The following is an 8,963-nucleotide window of genomic DNA, read 5'->3' on the forward strand; positions in this document are numbered from 1 at the left end:
TGTTGGATGCTCCGTAGTTTTAGCTGCTCATGCTGCTGTCATACAGTTCCCTTGGAGACTGGCAGTGAGAACAAAATGCAAAAAATGGGATTTTCCTCTCATTCTCAATTGGCTCCTTTCCTCAGTTGTATGGCCAGAAAGTCAAAGCAGAGCCTGGGACTTGTTCCAGTCCACATACAGAATTATGAGATCCCTTCTCGAAGTCTGTGTTCCTCTCACATACCCTAGCTCCCAGGCCCCTTTTCCTGGCCCTCTGACTAAAAAGACAAACTTTCAGATTTTTGGCTGCCTTCTGCCTGTACAGTTACATGACCGAGCCATAATTCATGTCAAAGCTGGAAGATAAGAGAGAAAATAAACCTGAGAAATTTAGTTCTGTATCAGTTGCTTTTGTAAGTTTGAATCATCTCACAGATCTGCCTTCGATTGTTTACTTTTCCAAACCCTCGGGTAGTTGTTTTTGTATTTCATCCAGAGATTTTAGTTGTAATCAGTAGGAGAGAGAGTCTAGAGGGGCTTGCTCCATTTTGGCCAGTGATGGAAATCTTCATGTTGTGATTTTGATTGGGTCTGTATTAAATCTCTATGTGGAGAAATAGCATTTAAAAAGTACCATGTCTTCAAATCCCTAACTGTAACATATCTCTTCACTTATATCTTCTAAATGTCTTTAAATAAATTTTATAATCTTCTACATTAGAGATCCCGTGCACCTTTTTGTGTGATTTATTCCTAGGTAATTGATATTTTATGTTACTTTTCATGGTACTTTTAAAAAATTTTTAAATTATTATTGCTTATGTAGAGAAAGACACTTATTTATTGATATTTTATCCAGGAAAATTGCTAAACTTTTCCATTATCATTTAATTTTTGACTATGGATTATTTTTTTTCTTTCATTCTAAGGTCAGTTCTTTTTAAAATTTTTTATTTTTCAATTACAGTTTACATTCAGTATGATTATGGATTATTAGAAGAGTATTTCTTAATATTCAACCATTGGGGATTTTTCTGTTTTTTTTTTTTTTAAATCAAAAAATGATTTATCTTGTAATTGTCCTGTGGTAGAAAACATACTCTGTAAGATTTCAGGGCTCTAAAATTTGCTGAGACTTGCTTTATGGCACACAATATCATACTATTTTTGGTAAAAATTCTACATTTTCTTGGATGGATATTTTGTACTTGTTTTCTACAATGATCTAAATAGTTCCCCTAGATCATTTTTGTTTGAGATTGTTATTATGTTTCTGTATTTTTACTTGTTGATCATTCTGTCAATTATTGAGAGTTATGTGTTAAAATATTCCAGTATAATTGTAGATCTGTCTAGTTTTCCCTGTAGTTATGATCAATTTTGGTTTATGTATTTTAGTTTGTTGTTAGTTGTATACAGTTTAGAGATTGCTTAAGCTTACTCGTTATTTAAAGCTTTTTATCATTAGATAGTGATCATCCTTATCTCTGTAATGATTTTGCCTAAAAGTAAAATTTATATGTTATTAACATAGCTTTTAATACGGTTTTGTTAGTGTTTGCACGATTCATTTCTGTTTTTGTATTTTCGACCTTTAGATGTATTTATGCTTTAGGTTTGTTTCTTGGAAAGAGCCAATGCTGGTATTTTTTTAAATACAGTTTTACAGTCCTCTTCTTGTAACTTGAGCAGTTCATCCATTTGCATTAATTGTAACTACTAATATGTTTGTCTTGCCTGGTCTGTATTGTTTTTCCCTTTCTTCATTTCAGCTGTACTGATTATTTATCTCATTCCATTTTACTGGTTTCAAAAATATACATTTTGTTTATATTACTGAGGTTGTTTTCCTGGACATCCCAGATGTTGCAAAACTGGGCTGGAGTTCAGTGTGAGATTGTTTTTGTTTTGCTCTAACTTTGGTGTTTTAGCCTAAAAGGGAGATGGTTTATCAGAGTGCCTGAGTTTTGTTATTTTAGGCTTGCAAAGCCATGCAGGAAAAGTGCAGCTCAATTACTTTACTTTTACATTGGTCTATACCCTTTGAATTAAGAGGGCTTTGCATTCTCCTCCAGGTTCTATTCATCCCCGAGATTTGGGCTGCTGGCAATTTCCAACTATATTTTTAGCTCTTCAATGCTTTTAAAGATGTTCTTAATATTTTTAATAACATTTTACTTATCCTCAGTGGTAGAGATGACTAAATTGCTTAGTTTGCCTTTTGTGAAAGCAAAAGCCCTAAATATCCATTTAATATTAGCAATTCTTTAATCTTTCTAACAGACTCCAAGTAGGTTCTATTATCCTTATTCGAAAGACAGGGGGAACCCAGACTGAGTTATGTCAGTCAGCTTGTATGTGGTGGAGCTGGGCTGGGAAAGCCAGCCTGGTGGATTATAAACCTGGTGCTCATGTCACTATACCATGTAGTCTGTTTTTAAATCATTTGAATCATGTCATTATGGTATTTCACATGATATTTTAAATTTCTTTTACTAGGCAAAAACATTTTCCCCATTATTTACTGAGACGATATTAGCAGGACACGAATTATATAGACATGGCACTTTCTGAAAGTGTACTTTCGAATTATTTAAAAGAATAATGGTTAAAATGGTGGCAGTCTGGTAAAATCCATCTATTAAAATGAGAAATGAGCCAATGATAAATTCATGTGTGCAAAACAGGGCTATTTGCACACAGTTAATTTGTTTTATTTTGTGGGTTGAAAAACAAACTCCTTGTTTGAGCCAATTTTGTTGAAAAGTGTAAGTATTTTAATGGAAATAAGACATGAGATTTGCATGTCAGATTTTACATTGATAACACATCCCTATGCTTGATGTTGAGTGACTATATACACTTATATAGTCCTTATATACACTTATAAGTTTAATTTCTCCACAGAGAACACTAATTTTTTTTATTGCTCAAATCTGAGAAGACTATTCTGTGTTAAGTTTGACCTGAAATTATATGATGGGTGCATTCACTACCCAGTATTGGGACAGTGTGTGTGTGTGTGTGTGTGTGTGTGTGTGTGTGTGTGTGTGTGTGTGTGTTTAGCAAGCTGGTTATTTAAAGATGGTTTGAGGGGCCAAGGAAATCTGAAGATGCACAATCATATTTATAAAGGTTAATTCTGTACTGAGTCTTTTTAGGACTAATTAGAGAGACAGTATAAACGGTTTCAAGCAAGAGATATTTTCAATAAAAGTTATTTTATTTGTGTGGTTATGTAGTATATATTGCCTATATGATTTATTGGCATACAAAGAAATAGAGTAGTACGATTCTGATTTTCTAGTGGAAGCACAAATCACAGAGTGTCCGAACTGAAGAAATGAAGAAACTGAGGCTCAGAGAGTGATGGCCACGTCATTTCTTTTTGCTGTTTACAATTCACTTTTTCCTGTGTGAGATGAACAAGAGAGATCAGACGTTGCCTAGACTCAACCTCTCTAACCCTTGTTTTCACACATAATAAGCCAGTAAGTGTCAGGGCAAGTTTCCAGTTGAGAAAGATGCCTGAAGTTTTTTAGTGTTAGTGAGTGGATCCACCCCAAGTTTGTGGAGTGGCTTTCTTTCATTCACAAGAGCAAAGTCACTATAGCATGATGCTCAGTTTTGAATGTTAAAATCAGAATACTTTTGACTGCAAACAGTAGCACAGATATCGTTTCAAATAGTAGCCAGTGAAATTTACAATGGAGATCTCTAGCAGTTAGGGATTGAAAATGTGTCTTTTGTGCAATTTAAAATACTTCTTAGAGAGTGAGGGAGTGAGTGAAGGAGTTAGAGAAGAGTGGAGGGAAGGGGAGGGAGTGCAGCTTGGTTGCTCTGTAGCTGCTTGAGGGAGGGAGAATTCCTAGCAGACAAGAGGCAGGCTGTGGGGTGGGGGCCCGCGGGATGTTGTGCAAGGCTGTGCTCCTGGGCTCGTACATCTGTCTAGACAGCGAGTGGGCGCTACACTGATTTGTTGCTGGGGTAGCAGTGCCGCCGGCCTGGAGATAAGCTGTGGATTAGCAAGGTAAAAGTAACAGAACCGTGGCTCAGTTTCCAACACCTTTTGGTGGCCGCCTGGGTATCTGGGCCATAATTGTAGAGAAAAGAGCAGAGTGTGATCAACAATTCCATAGTTAAACGCTAAAATCTGGATTTATTACTGGGATCAAGCTAAAAACTTTTTTTTTCAATCTGGGTTACCTCAACCTGTTTTAGCATAGACACTTGCTAGTTGATATGAATAATGATGGAGGAATGGATCAAGTGGAGTTTTCCATAGCTATGAAACATATCGAAAAGAACCTATAAGGATATCAACTCCCCTCTGCACATCCCCTATCATGAAACAACCACTTTTTGCTATTTCTAGTATACCAGCATTCGGTATGGGAGCTATGGCCAGCATGCCACCACTTACAGCTGTTGCTCCAGTGCCAGTGGGATCCACTCCAGTTGTTGGAATGTCTTCACCCCTAATATCTTCTGTTCCTCCAGCAGCAGTGGCTTCCCTGGCTAATGGGGCTCCCCCTGACATATGACCTCTACCTATATTTGCTCTCCTGCAGCCACATTTAGTAGGTCTGGTCCAGGGTCACAATTAAACACTAAATTACAGAAGGCACAGTCGTTTGACATGGCTAGTGCCCCTCCAGTGACAGAATGGGCTGTTCCTATGTCATCCTGACTGATATACAGTTATTAATAGTCATGACAAAACTATGAGTGGACCCTTAACAGGTCCCCAAGAAAGAACTCTTCTTATGTAATCAAGTTTACCACAGTCTCAGCTGACTTCAAAATGGAATCTTTCTCTTATTGATCAATATGGAAAACTCACATCAGAAGAATTCATCCTGGCTATGCACCTAATTGATGTAGCGACGTCTGGCCAACCACTGCCATCTGTCCTGCCTCCAGAATATATTCTACCTACCTTTAGAAGAGTTCGATCTGGCCGTGGTATATCTGTCATAAGCTTAATCTTGATAGTTCAGAGGTTATCAGGGGAACCAGTTTTAGAAGACACACAACAACTGGAAAAAGAATTGCCTGTAACATTTGAAGATAAGCAGCATGAGCATTTTGAACGTGACAGTCTGAAACTGGAGAAACAAGGACAGGCCCTCTTGGACCAAAAGCAAAAAGAGCAAGAGTGCCTAGCACAGCTGGAGTGGGCAGAACAAGGAAGGGAAGAGCAGACATGCTGGGAACAAGAGCACAAAAGACAACTGGAGTTTGAGAAAGAGCTGGAAAAGCAGCAGGAACTAGACTAGGACATCAGAGAAAGTAGGAAAGAAGGAAAGCAATCAGGAGGCGAGAGGCTGCTAAACGAGAACTTGAAAGGTGATGACATCTTGAATGGGAATAAAATTGAAGACAAGAATTATTAAAACAAAGAAACAACAAGAAGATATAGTTGCAGTGAAAGCAAAGAAAAAGACTTTGCAATTTGAATTAGACACTCTAAATGATAAAAAGCATGAACTGGAAGGAAAACTTCAAGGTATCAGATGTCGATTGACCACCCAAAGGCAAGAAATTGAGAGTACAAACAAATCCAGAGAGTTGAGAATTGCTGAAATCACCCATCTATAGCAACAATTACAGGAGTCTCAGCAAATGCTTGGAAGACTTATTCTAGAAAAACAGGTACTCAATGGCCAATTAAAACAAGTTTGGCAAGACAGTTTGCACAGAGATCGACTTCCTACACTCGAAAGAGGCTTAGCCGCAAAAGTACTAGCTGGGCAGCAACTATGAGACCAACTGGATGAAGCTGAGAAAGAAAGTAAATCAAAACTACAGGAAATTGATATTTTCAATAATTGGCTGAAGACACTTGCTTTCATGACAGGCTTATTCGTTATGAAGGCAGTGAAAGGCAAAATATTTAGCAACCAGGGGGAAAAAAGAAAAGAGCTGGAGAGAGAACTGCAGAACAGAATGAGAAGTCAGGAGGGAAATGCATGTAAAGGGAAACAATGAAGGAAAGAAAAAGACTCAGAAAGAGGAGATGCGGAGACAGCAAGAGAAGTCAGTGTGAATTCAAATAACATTGTTTTCTCACATCAGGAGAATAATATTTGCCTGTTTCATGGTTTCCTAACTTATTTTGCTCAAGATTAAATTATTTTTACCTGTGCGATCATTTTGAAGAGACTTCTGCAAGAAGTAATAAAATTCTCTAACTCTCAAAATATATCTCTTGAAAACGCTCAAGTATTTTATGGCAAACCGAGCCATTTCTCACTTCTGTTGCTATACATAAATCCACCTAACTAGCTCCACTGCATGTTTTTGGCTTCTCAAATTGAATGAATTTTCATTGTGGCATTGCCTCAAGTGCTTGGATTCGAGAGACTTTCTGATGCCCACTTACATGACATTAGCACATCTCTTTTGGGTGAATTGAAGACTTCAGGATGAGGGCGAGCCAACTTGGGTGATCTAGGACAGAGTTGGACATTTGCCCTGACTTAAGGTAAATAAATCTTTTCCTATCGGTCACGTGGCAGCAGATACCCCTGACCTCTTTACCAGCAGAGAGTGTGAGAAACAAATTAACTACTTATGGATTACACTGAGAAATGAGGCTAGTTATTTCTACAGATGAATAATATGTGGGTATTTAAAATACTTGATGTTGAACAATGAGGTAAGAAACATTCAACTTCACGTCTACTGCACCTGTTAGTCATCTGCTCTGGGTCTAGACTGTTAAGTTCCTAACCCATCAGGTAGCAGGCAAAAAAAAAAAAACCCCTAGACCAGGGTAAATGGTTGGTTAAACTGATTTGACTTTATGTTCAAACCTGACCACACTGAGTATCCTAAACTATTTTTAAGCTGCCATTTAAACACAACGAAGTTATTCCCCAAGTAAACATGTGGCCCCTTTTCAAGGGTTTCATTGCTAGTTAAGAGATTTCCTTGTTAGCTGTGATTTGTGTCAGTTTGAACAAATTGGAAGACTCTTTTCAAAAAGACAATTTAATTTTTAATAAAAATGAATATACACTTATTATCAAAACTTTGCAAATGCATATACAGAAAAGAAAAAATTGATAACTTCATAACTCAGAGGAAACAATATGTTTGTTTATTTTCATTCAGTCTTTTATTTCTGTGATTGTGAGTGTGTATATACATGATTTTTATACATTTGGGATAATAATGCATATGCAGTTTTAGTTCTTGCTTTTTTTCACCTAACTTTATATCATATGTATTGCGCCGTCACTAAATAGACTACGATTAATTATTCCGTTATTGAATGTTTCTGCTTTTCTAATATTTCATTATTAATATTTATACTTTATATACTAATTATTTATCTTTATCATTGTTCTGTTTCTGATTACTTCCTTAACCCTAGAGATGAAATTATTGAATCAAGGGGTACAGTGCATTTTTAAATAAGCACTTTTGGTACATATTGTGAAGTGCCATCTAGAAATCCTACTGTAGTGATTTGTATACCCACCAGCAGTATATGATTGTAACAATTTCTTTGCCCCCTAATTCTCATAGAGCAGCACTGTCTAATAGAAATATAGTGTAAGCCATACCTGCAATTTAAAATTTCCTACAAGAAATGGTAACTATGTGAAGAGATGATATCTTAACTAGCTTGACTGTGGTAATCATTTCACTGTGGATATGTAAACCAATCAGCAAATTTTAGTAACCACATTAAAACAGTAAAAAGAAGCAGGTAAATTTTAATAATATATTTTATCTAATCCAGTGTATCTTAAATACATCATTTGAATATTCAGTCAACATAAAATTATTGAGATATTTTACTTCTTTTCTGTACTAAGCCTTTGAATTCTTGTGTATATTTTACACTTCACAGCATATCTCATTTTGGACTAGCCATGTTTTGAGTGGCTAGTCATTACTGTAATGGATAGCATAGCCATAGGGTACAGAGATATCTCATTTTACTGTGCTTCACTTTATTGAGCTTCACAGGTGTTGTGTTTTTACAAACTGAAGGCAAGAGCCTCCACCAGCAAAAAGATTATGACTCATTTTATTGTAATACACTCTTTATTGTGGTGGTCCAGAATGGAACCCATAGGATCTTGGAGGTCCGCATGAATTGCATTAAAATTTTTTTTGGCCACTTTGATAGGTAGAAAAATGACATTTCTATGTTGATTTGAATTACAGTTGCAATTACTAATAAAGCTGAATATTTCCATGTGTTTTTGGGGGAATATTAATGGATCTCAATTTGTATGAGTTATTTCTGTATTTAGGATGTTAACCCTTTTTACGTCATAGTTGTAGAAAACATTCTTCCATTCATCTGGTCTTTTCCTCAGTTTTTAGAACTGAATTTTGAAATTTCTGAGTAATCAGATTTATAAATTTTTTCTCTGTGATTTCTTTCACTGATGCTATGCTTAGGGAGTCCTTTCCCATTCCAAGACAGTTAAATATTCACTTATACGTTTTATGGTGTCAGTTTTTTTCTAAGCTTAAATCTTTTATCCATCTGGATTTTATTTTGGTTCACGGCATGAGGTAAGGATGAAAAGTTAGTTTTATTTGTTCCAAAATGCTATTTTTCGCAAAACCATTTATTGAAAAATTCATCTCTTCCTTTTTGATTTGAGACAATTCCTTCACAGTATGCTAAGATTATCTGTGTGTTAGGGTCTATTTTAGCCCATCTGATCTTTCCCCTTGATATTTCTTTGATTTATGTGTTATTACTCCAATATTTTAATTATTATAGCTTAATAATAAATTTTAACATTTTGCAGAGTAAGTTTCCCTTTTTTGGTTTAGTTTTCTATTATTTCATACTAACTTATGATTGATTTCTCTTCCAGATAAAATTTAGATTAATGTTAGAAAGTTTCAAACAATCTTGCCAGTATTTTTTACATTGGTATTATTATTAGAAATATTTTTAAACTACATAATATCAGGAACTATTGCCATCTTTCTAACAGTCACTCTTT

The 8,963-nt window shown here is 35.8% G+C and overlaps 1 pseudogene; it reads left to right on the forward strand.

Moving 5' to 3' along the window:
- Positions 1 to 326: 326 nt before the first annotated feature.
- Positions 327 to 5,970, forward strand: LOC102895927 (annotated as a pseudogene).
- The last annotated feature ends 2,993 nt before the right edge of the window (positions 5,971 to 8,963 follow it).

Source organism: Pteropus alecto, unplaced genomic scaffold, assembly GCF_000325575.1.
Source record: "Pteropus alecto unplaced genomic scaffold, ASM32557v1 scaffold275, whole genome shotgun sequence".
NCBI lineage: Eukaryota > Metazoa > Chordata > Mammalia > Chiroptera > Pteropodidae > Pteropus > Pteropus alecto.